The sequence below is a fragment of the Sapajus apella genome, unplaced genomic scaffold (assembly GCF_009761245.1).
Source record: "Sapajus apella isolate SASKATOON/1434 unplaced genomic scaffold, GSC_monkey_1.0 scaffold3, whole genome shotgun sequence".
In the NCBI taxonomy this organism is placed as follows: domain Eukaryota; kingdom Metazoa; phylum Chordata; class Mammalia; order Primates; family Cebidae; genus Sapajus; species Sapajus apella.
Window position 1 is genome coordinate 3,364,943 of NW_022436943.1, and position 10,621 is coordinate 3,375,563.

General features: G+C 46.6%; 1 long non-coding RNA gene across 1 annotated transcript; it reads right to left on the minus strand.

The window, feature by feature from the left end:
* Positions 1–1,619: 1,619 nt before the first annotated feature.
* On the minus strand, positions 1,620–3,000 carry LOC116530397. Its single transcript, XR_004259969.1, has 2 exons — positions 2,670–3,000; positions 1,620–2,356 (listed from the first exon to the last, which is right to left on the minus strand). It is a non-coding gene; the product is annotated as an uncharacterized LOC116530397 (long non-coding RNA).
* Positions 3,001–10,621: the final 7,621 nt, after the last annotated feature.

Consider the following 10,621-nt stretch of genomic DNA (forward strand, 5'->3'; position numbering starts at 1 on the left):
GTATTTTTAGTAGAGACGGGGTTTCACCATGTTGACCAGGATGGTCTCGATCTCTTGACCTCGTGATCCACCCGCCTCGGCCTCCCAAAGTGCTGGGATTACAGGCTTGAGCCACCGCGCCCGGCCTCAAATAAAAAACTCTTAGACCAGTAACTAGATCAAAGATGGGGATCAAAACTGAGAACCTGGGCTGGGCACAGTGACTCACGCCTGTAATTCCGGCACTTTAGGAGGCTTAGGCAGGTGGATCACTTCAGGCCAGGAGTTTGAGACTAGCCTGGCTAACATGGTGAAACCTCATCTCTACTAAAAATACAAAAATTAGCCAAGCATGGTAGTGCATGCCTGTAATCCTAGCTACTCAAGAGGCTGAGGCACAAGAATCGCTTGAATTTGGGAGGCGAAGGTTGCAGTGAGCCAAGATCAGGTCACTGCACTCCAGCCTGGGAGACAGAGCAAGACTCTCTCTCAAAAAATAATAACAAAAAAAAAAAAACCTGACAACAAGACTGTACAAGAGACAAACCCCCTTTTTAAAGATATTCGTTAGAAGACATGCTTGTCCAGGCCTAGAAACCTGTTACCTCTTTCGTGAAGCTGGACTCACCAAGGTGGCTTTAATGAAAAGCCATTAACCACTCAAATGATTAGTGTCTGCTAAAAGAATACATAAGCCTGAGGATAAGGGTATTCATCTTAATAACAATTATATTTCCTTACTGAATATTTGGTATTCTGGCTTTACATGCCAATCTGCTATGAATTTAGTTAGCATGAATCAGGCCTTAACTTTAGGGTGCTGACAAGATCAAATCTCTTCTCCAGGAAGACTGAGGGATCACTAAGGGAGGGCCAAACTGATGCATTTCATCTGGCCTTACCTAGATGACTCCCTCAAGTGCTTCTTTCTTTCCAACCTGTAACACCTCCAGTTGTTTGTTTTAGACAGGGGATTGTTCTCTCACCCAGGCTGGAGTGCAGTGGTATGAATCTCAGCTCACTGCAACCTCTGCACTTCCCTGGCTCTAGTGATTCTCCCACCTCAGCCTCCCAAGTAGTTGGAACTAGAGGCACATACCACCATCCTCAGCTATTATTATTATTATTTTTTTTTGGAGGTGAGCCAGTTTTACAACCCCCAGGTCTAACACAGATCTCAGTATCTACTATACACTAAGGGTTGCTGTTTCACCATCTCTGCACCATAGAACCAACTGGCTGTGTAATTTTAGTAGCTCAAGGTTAATTTCTTTTTCTTTTCTTTCTTTTTTTTTTTTTTGAGACAGAATCTCGCTCTGTTTCCCAGGCTGGAGTGCAGTGGCACAATCCCGCATGCCATCATGCCTGGCTAATTTGTTTGTTTGAACCAGGAGGAGGAAAAGGACAAAGCAGTGAATTACACTGCTAGGGCTCATAGATTACTTCCACTAGCATTCCTTTTAGTAGAGACAGGGTTTCACTATGTTGGCCAGGCTGGTCTGGAGCTCCTGACCTTGTGATCTGCCCGCCTCGGCCTCCCAAAGTGCTGGGATTACAGGTGTGAGCCACCATGCCTGGCCTTTTTTTTCAGTTCAATCATATTTTTACTAATAATTTGAAATTACATTTCCTCAAGTATGTTTTCTTTTTTTTTTAACCTCCCACATATTTCCCTGACTGAGAAACACTTTCCCTTGGAAGCTGTAACTGCAAAGAGACAACTCTAAACTATTAAAACGTGAAGAGCAACTGAAGAAGTGTAGTCTTTGCTTACTTTTTACTTTGCTTCAAGCCAAATGAGTTGACCAATAACTCAACAACTCTCATTAAGTCTCCAAAAGCTCTACTAAGAGTCTCAGGAACCAGGAGGAGGAAAAGAGCAAAGCAGTGAATTCCCCTGCTAGGGTTCACGCATCACTTCCACTAGCATTCCTTTATGACTATGCCCTCTTCCTTCAGGGCCAAGACTCAAAGTTAAATTGACAAAACAAATATATTACTCACTCAAACACTGTATTATGTTTGAGTTGTAAGGCAAAACTCATGTTAATATGTAACACTTCATGCTTTTTTAAGCTACTGAGAAAAGAACTTTCATCTAAGGAATGCAAGTCTTTATTATCAGGCCTAGAGAAACATTAAAATGATACAGCAATTACTTTTTACACCCCCTCCCACCCTTTTGAGCTCTGTCTTCCTCTCTTGAAACTGCTTGCTATTGCCACAAGTAGCTACAAATTAACCTAATAATGCATAGCTCAACAATGGATATAGACAATCAAGAACCAATGTTGTTTCTGTAAACCAAGAACAATTCCTGACAAACAACTTTGTATCAGCACACTTCCTGTCCCTCCCTTCAGTCTTTAAAACTCCACTTATGCAGGGCGGGCGCGGTGGCTCAAGCCTGTAATCCCAGCACTGTGGGAGGCCGAGGCGGGTGGATCACGAGGTCAAGAGATCAAGACCATCCTGGTCAATATGGAGAAACCCCATCTCTACTAAAAATACAAAAAATTAGCTGGGCATGGTGGCGCGTGCCTGTAATCCCAGCGACTCAGGAGGCTGGGGCAGGAGAATTGCCTGAACCCAGGAGGCGGAGGTTGCGGTGAGCCGAGATCGCGCCATTGCACTCCAGCCTGGGTAACAAGAGTGAAACTCCGTCTCGGGAAAAAAAGAAAAAAAAAAACTCCACTTATAACTGCTGCTAACCTGTGTCTGTAGTCAGGGCAACACCAATCTATATTCTGGGGTTGCAATCCTCAAGCCTGGCCCAAATAAACTCGCTACTTATATTAACTTTGACTCAGCATCTTCCTTTTAGGTAAACATTAGATATATTTAAAGGTAATCCCAGAGAGAAGAGTATTAATAAACAGTTTTGATAGCAATCTTTATTTATTGGCCACCTTATCTGTAAAACATCCTAATGAACATTTATCATAATAGTGTAATAAAGTGGCTGAGGCCTGTAATCCCAGTACTTTGGGAGGCTGAGGCGGGTGGATCAGGAGGCCAGGAGTTGGAGACCAGCCTGGCCAACATGGTTAAACCTCGTCTCTACTAAAAATACAAAAATTAGCTGGGTGTAGTGGTGGGTGCCTGTAATCCCAGCTACTCGGGAGGCGGAGGCAGAAGAATCACTTGAACCAGAAGGCAGAGATTACACTGAACCTAGATGGCGCCATTGTACTCCAGCCTGGGTGACACAGTGAGACTCTGTCTCAAAAAAAAAAAAAAAAAAAAAAGTGTGATAAAAGCTTAAAAAGATATTGAACACCACTGAAATCTCCACCAATGAATATTCTATAGAACTGCCCTTGATCCTTTATTAGATAGGGAAAACCTGTACTTTAAAAATCCAATATCTTTCCCTAAATCTATTCAGTTCCTTAAATCAGATGGAGAAAATCTAGGTGGCAAGAGAAACTTGTATCACAAACTGGTAAAAATCCCTATCCTTATTATACCCACAACTAAAAGCTGACGCCTGCTATAGCTTGTGTCTAGAGAGCTATAGAGAACACACGCTGTCTGGTTTTCCAGCCATCTGAAACAGCCTGCCATTTTAATCTAACTTAAAAACTGCTTTCATCATATCACTCCTATTCATAATTCTTCAAAAATTCCCCACTGCCTACAGAATAAAATCCAAACTCTTTAACCTACTATTTAGTCTTTTACAATCTAACATACTAGGAAAAGCACCAGGCAATAAAGATGACACAAGTACCACAAATCAGCCGTAGAATTATGGGCCACTTCATAGAACCTGACAGTTGGAAAGAAGCTATTAATCTTAAGAGAACACAACACCACCTATCATGCCTGACCCAGGGTTGCTCTGAGGTCTAAATAAGAAAAAATGTGAAGGCACACTGAAAACTATCAACCACTCTACAAATACAGGATGTTACTCTTACTATGCTATACTCAGACAAATCAATAGTTATTGAACTTCTTAGGATACAAAGAAAAGAATCTATCAGGCTTGTGAAGGGATAAAGAAAATTCTCTCCCCTCTGCAACTTCTGAAGGTTTGATCATTTCAACCTATAAAACAAACTGATAATAGATCAACAGCAAAAACCATACAAATGTATTACATGCAAACACATACACAAGGAGTCATAGGAATAAGAAAACTCAAATAAAGGGCCAGATAGCTTAAGTTTTAATACTGTCCCGAGATTACAGAAAGAATAGGAGTTTAGATCATGGCAAAACGGGTTATGGGAAGGAACGATGGAAAGGGCTGGCTAAGGAAGGTGGTCTTGTTATGCAAATGAGACCCCACAGGTAGCAGCCCTGAGAAAAAATAGTTGCTAGCCTGTGGTATGGTAAACTTCTCTATCAGACCTTCAAAGGTGTGAGACTCTCAATCTCTCTGTCCCATGAGTTAATCTTTCCTAGGTCTGAACCTGCGGGATGGGGTGGGAAGGAGGTGTACTCAGAGAAAGCCTGGCTGTTTATTTCACTAACGTAGATTTTCCCTAAAGATGCAAATCTCCACAAAAGGCAGCTTTTCAGAGCTATTCTTTTTTTTTTTTTTTTGAGACGGAGTTTCGCTCTTGTTACCCAGACTGGAGTGCAATGGCACGATCTCGGCTCACCGCAACCTCCGCCTCCTGGGTTCAGGCAATTCTCCTGCCTCAGCCTCCTGCGTAGCTGGGACTACAGGCACGCGCCACCATGCCCAGCTAATTTTTTTTTTTTTTTTTTTTTTTTTTTTTTTTTTTTTGAGACGGAGTTTCGCTCTTGTTACCCAGGCTGGAGTGCAATGGCGCGATCTCGGCTCACCGCAACCTCCGCCTCCTGGGTTCAGGCAATTCTCCTGCCTCAGCCTCCTGAGTAGCTGGGATTACAGGCACGAGCCACCATGCCCAGCTAATTTTTTGTAGTTTTAGTAGAGACGGGGTTTCACCATGTTGACCAGGATGGTCTCGATTTCTTGACCTTGTGATCCACCCGCCTCGGCCTCCCAAAGTGCTGGGATTACAGGCTTGAGCCACCGCGCCCGGCCTATTCTTTATTTTATGTATTTATTCAGAGATGAGTCTCACTTTGTCGCCCAGGCTGGGGATCAGTGGCATGATTTCCACTCACTGCAACCTCTGCCGCCCAGGTTCAAGCGATTCTCCTGCCTCACCCTCCCAAGCAACTGAGATTACAGGTGCTCACCACCATGCCCAGCTAATTTTTTTATTTTTAGTAGAGACAGGGTTTCACCATGTTGGCCAGGCTGGTCTTGAACTCCTGACCTCAGGTGGTTCACCCGCCTCGGCCTCCCAAAGTGCTGGGATTACAGGCATGAGCCACTGTGCTCAGCCTCCCTTTTTTTTTTTTTAAGACACAGGGCAGCCAGGCACGGTGGCTCACATCTGTAATACCAGCACTATGAGAGGCTGAGGCGGGTGGATCACAAGGTCAGGAGTTTGAGACCAACCTGACCAACATAATGAAACCCCATCTCTACTAAAAATGCAAAAATTAGCAGGGTGCGGTGGCGCACACCTATAATCCCAGTTACTCAGGAGGGTGTGGCAGAAGAATGCTTGAACTGGGAGGCGGAGGTTGCAGTGAGCCAAGATAGCACCACTGCACTCCAGCCTGGGCAACAGAGCCAGCCTCTGTCGTCAAAAAAAAAAAAAAAAAAAAAAAGAGAGAGAGAGACAAGGCTTACTCTGCTGCCCAGGCTGCAGTGCAGTGGCCCAATCACCGCTCACCGTAGCCTGGAACTTCTGGGACTCAAGCTGGGACTATAGGTGTGAGCCACCACACCTGGCTAATTTTTAACTCTCCACTTTCTGATAACCGAATCCATTCCATCCAGATGGCTGGGGGAGAGAAGCGGGTAGAGCAAATGAGGGAAGGTGCCTTGTTTTACAGTGGTCCTGCTCCCTAGCCACACAACACTGTCTTTTTTTTTTTTTTTTTTTTTTAAAGACGGGTTTTCACCATGTTGGTCAGGCTGGTCTTGAACTCCCAATCTCAGGTGATCCGCCCGCCTTGGCCTCCAAAGTGCTTGGATTACAGGCGTGAGCCACCATGCCCGGCCCAACACTGTCTTAAATACGTTCACGAAAATCAAAGTTTTGGACAAGCAAATGACATTTAAAGGTCTCAGTGAAACTCACTACTTATATAAAAAAAAAAAAGGCTTACATTGCCTTGTGAAATGCAAAAGACTATAAAGATTATCAGTACTTAAGCCAGGTTTTGCAGAAATAGGGTTTACCTACAGCAACATTTTTATTCACATCTGCTAGAAAGCTTTCTGATTATCTTTCAAAAGGCCATTTCTTTCCAAATGCCAGGACAAGCACACCAATAACTACTTTCCACAGAGTGTGCTCAAACAGTAGACAAAGCATGCTGAGTACCCTCCTTTTTATCACACCAACACTGTCTGGTTGGATTGCAGCCAACAACAGGGCTCAAGCAGGATTTATCTTTCCTGTAGATCACGTAGTAATTTGCCTAATGCAGTGCCCTAGATTTGCAAATTAGATTCACTGATGTACTTGCAAATCGGCAGATTTCAACATTTTCAAGGAAGGCAGGCACTTGTATAAAACAGTCTGTCTTGATCATCAATGAAAACACCAACTATTTTGAGCCACCTACTATCCTTTTGCTGTAATTTTCAATTTCTGTAAAGAATTTCTTGGCTTTTAGCAAAGTCGAGGTTGAGCTAATACACTGATGTTACATCTGCATTTGCACTGCACAGGAGAACCCACAGACCCTAAATATCTGTTTGAAATATACTCAGACCAAAAATTTCTATTGTGTAGCCATGACAGGCACTGACTAAAGGAAACTTGAAACTATAAATAGCACAGTGAACACCATATGCCTGGGGTGAAATGTTTTGCCTAAAATGGTACAAGGAAGGGGTTCACAGTTCGACAAACAGTCCGTATATCAAAAAATGAGCAAAATACAAACCAAAAAACCACACACACACACCCCTAATTCATTATTAAAGACATACTAATTTTTCTCCACCGGGCACGGTAGCTCTTGCCTGTAATCCTAACACTTTGGGAGGCTGAGGCGTGCGAATCATTAGGTCAGGGGTTCGAGACAACCTGGTCAACATGGTGAACCCAGCCTCTACTGAAAATACAAAAACTTAGCTGGGCGTAGTGGCGGGCGCCTGTAATCCCAGCTACTCGGGAGGTTGAGGCAGGAGAATCGCTTGAACCCGGGAAGCGGAGGTTGCAGTGAGCTGAGATCACGCCACTACACTCCAGCTGGAGGCACAGAGTGAGACTCCGTCTCAAAAAACAATATAATAATTTTTCTCACTAAAAAAAGTTATATATACCATTTGTCTACCATTTTCAGGGCATTTCCTCGAGATGCAGTGGTATTCACTGCAAAGCAGCTCGGGTCTAACTCTCCACCATGATGGCGCAAAACCCAAAATACACTCCGACAAAGTGCTGCTGCACTCTAGGGGTGCCAACAACCAACGCAGGGCAGGTGCAGAGCAAGACTGCATCAGGTTTCCTCCCTACCTCTGAAAATCACTGCTCCTCATATAAAGAAAATGTTCAAAGTTCCAACCAGGAAAAAAATGCCGTATTTGCCTGATGAGTATGTCAAGAAAAGGTCCGAGGACCACCTGTCCATGGGCAGGAAAAATGTGGATGTAAAATGGCTTCCCCAGGCAGATGGAGTATCTATCACACGCACATCCCTTCCAGGAGTAAGGGCTTTAAAACATGGGCAGGGGACCCATTCACGAGAGGATGCCAAGAACCCCCAGCTACTTCAGCACCGGATCCGAACATGCGACAGGCGTGGAAGTGCAGGCCGCCGGAGGAGAGAAGCGGCCAGGGAGGCAAGGCACTGAGAACTCCGCAACCCTGACCACGGAGCTTCAAAATATGCCCCGTCACCTCCGCCGGGCCGTCCCGCAGCCGTCGAAACACAAAGCGCACGGGCTTTTAAGAAGAAAGGAAACACGTGCTCCGCAGATAAGCTCAGAGTTTCTTGGCCCCGGGTGCGCCCTGCGCGACGCCGCGAAGCTGCGCGGAGGCTGGAAGCCGGCTCCCCGCACCACCTGGGCGCCCTGGGTCGGGTGCCGTTCCCCGCCCCGCGACCCCGGCCCCTCATCGCCCCGACTCCCTGGCGCCCCAAACTCCCGGCCTCCCCCCGTCGGCGCTGGCCTAGCTGGGGAAAGCGCGGACGCAGCGCCGGGAGAATTAAGTTTCTAATAATACAACTTTAGGCGGATGAGCGCGCGCCTCACCCCACCGCGAGGCCGGGCCAGGAGCCCAGCTGGGGGCGCGGAAGCAACGCGGGTCCCGGGGCCCACAGCTGGGCGACCCGCACTCACCAGGTACCAGACACCGAGCAGGATGGTGCCGGTGCGGACATGGCAGCACAGGCAGCAGCTGTTGGAGTAGAACCGCGTCCAGGGCGCGACCATCTTCATCGCTGAGGGCGCAGCGGCGCGAGCGCGCGCCCAAGTTTTCAGGAGCGTCGACTGCTTCGTCCGGGGCTCGCCGCGCCGCTGCTGCCGGCTCCTCAACCGCTCCGGCTCCCGGCCCACTCGCCCGTGCGCCCACAGGCCTCCCTTCTCGATCCCCCCGAGAGCTGCGAGCGGCTACCGCGGCGAGACCCTGCGCTCCGAAAGCGGCTGCGGCGCGGGCGGGGAGGGGGCGGGGCGGCTTCGGCCACGTGACTCGGGCCCGTGACGTCACCGCGGGCTCCTGCCAGCTGCAGGAGCTGCGATCCCCGGTGAATAAATTCATCAGCTATGCCCCCTCCGCCGGGGGCATTCGTCCCCGTGTCGGCCCGCGGTGTAGGTACCGGCCTTCCCTCTTTCATCTGGCCATTCTTGTAACTTCATTCCGGGGTTGAGATTCTTTTAGCCTAGTTCCTTGTGGATTTCTTCCCTTCTACTCTTTTTTTTTTTTTTTTTTTTTTTTTGAGACGGAGTCTCTTTCTGTCGCCCAGGCTGGAGATCAAGGGTGCGATCCCAGATCATTGCACCCTCCGCCTTCCAGGTTCAAGTGATTCTCCTGCCCCAGCCTCCCAAGTAGCTAGGATTACAGGCGCCCGCCACCACGCTCAGCTAATTTTTTGCATTTTTATATAGACAGTGTTTCACCATATTGGTCAGGCTGGTCTAGAACTCCTGACCTCAGGTGACCAGCCCGCCTCGGCCTCCCAAAGTGCTGGGATTACAGGCATGAGCCACACACCCGGCAGCCCCCTTCTACTTCTATCTTGCAGGTAATCGATACAGCTCCTATCACTCTTATCTTGCACGAGAGGAAGGAAAACTGCGCGGTGCGATTCCAGTCAATTGCAGTACTTTGAACCGCCGCCGACAGCAATTTGTCTCTGCTTCCCAGCTCAATTACTGTGGTAGTAATCTTTTCCCAGAAAATAGGATGTGTTTCAAGGACATCCTCTCTGTGCTTAGAGTAGCATTTTTAATCATGAGTGCAGCTCTAAAGATTCAGTCCCAACCTGGGCAACACGGCGAAACCCCGGCTTTACAAAAAATACCAAAATTACCCGGGCGTGGTGGCGCGAGCCTGTGGTCCCAGCTACTCCGGGAGAATCACCCGAGCCCGGGAGTTCGAGACTCATTGTGCCACTGCACTCCAGCCTGGGAGACGGGAGTGAGACCCCTCTCAAAATATAAGAAAGAGAAGCAGTCATCCAACCAGTTATACAAGGTCTCTGCAAGACACAACACAGTGTTAGAGATAGTGAAAGATAGCTCCGCTTTGGAGTTTATTTCCTCCCAACTTATGTTTTGTCTAGAAGCACCCTTGTCCAATGTTAGCCCATGGACTACTGTTAAAGCCAAGAATCTGGGATAGTTTAGATTATTAGCACGAGTGAAAGTTTAATTTCAGACATGGAGCAAAACAAAAATTGATTCGATCTAAATTTCCTAAAATTAGGCTAAATAGGAAGAAAGATACTGTTTAAAACTATTCAATTACAGAACCGGTAGTTTCACAAGGCTTTAAAGCTGCAACATTCTTACTGTGTAGCTTAATCCTGGAAGCAATAGCCATCCCTACCATGTTAAGTGTACGCCCTTAATCATAAATTATAAGTAACATTATTTAGGCCGGGCGCGGTGGCTCAAGCCTGTAATCCCAGCACTTTGGGAGGCCGAGGCGGGTGGATCACGAGGTCAAGAGATCGAGACCATCCTGGTCAGCATGGTGAAACCCCGTCTCTACTAAAAATACAAAAAAAAAATTAGCTGGGCATGGTGGCGCGTGCCTGTAGTCCCAGCTACTCAGGAGGCTGAGGCAGGAGAATTGCCTGAACCCGAGAGGCGGAGGTTGCAGTGAGCCGAGACTGCGCCATTGCACTCCAGCCTGGGTAACAAGAGTGAAACTCCGTCTCAAAAAAAAATAAAATAAAATAAAAAAATAAGTAACATTATTTGAGGAGTTAATCAGAAAACCAAACAAAAGCTCCGTTTTTGTTTTGTGTTTTCACTACAAAATTCTGGTTTCTTCAAGTCGAATGATGAATAACAACAAAAATTCTGGTTCTTTTCACATTGGAGATCATTTTCTCTCTGGGATCTCCCATTTAAAATTTAATTATGCCCCAAGCCATATATATACATAGGATAATAGGAGATATATAT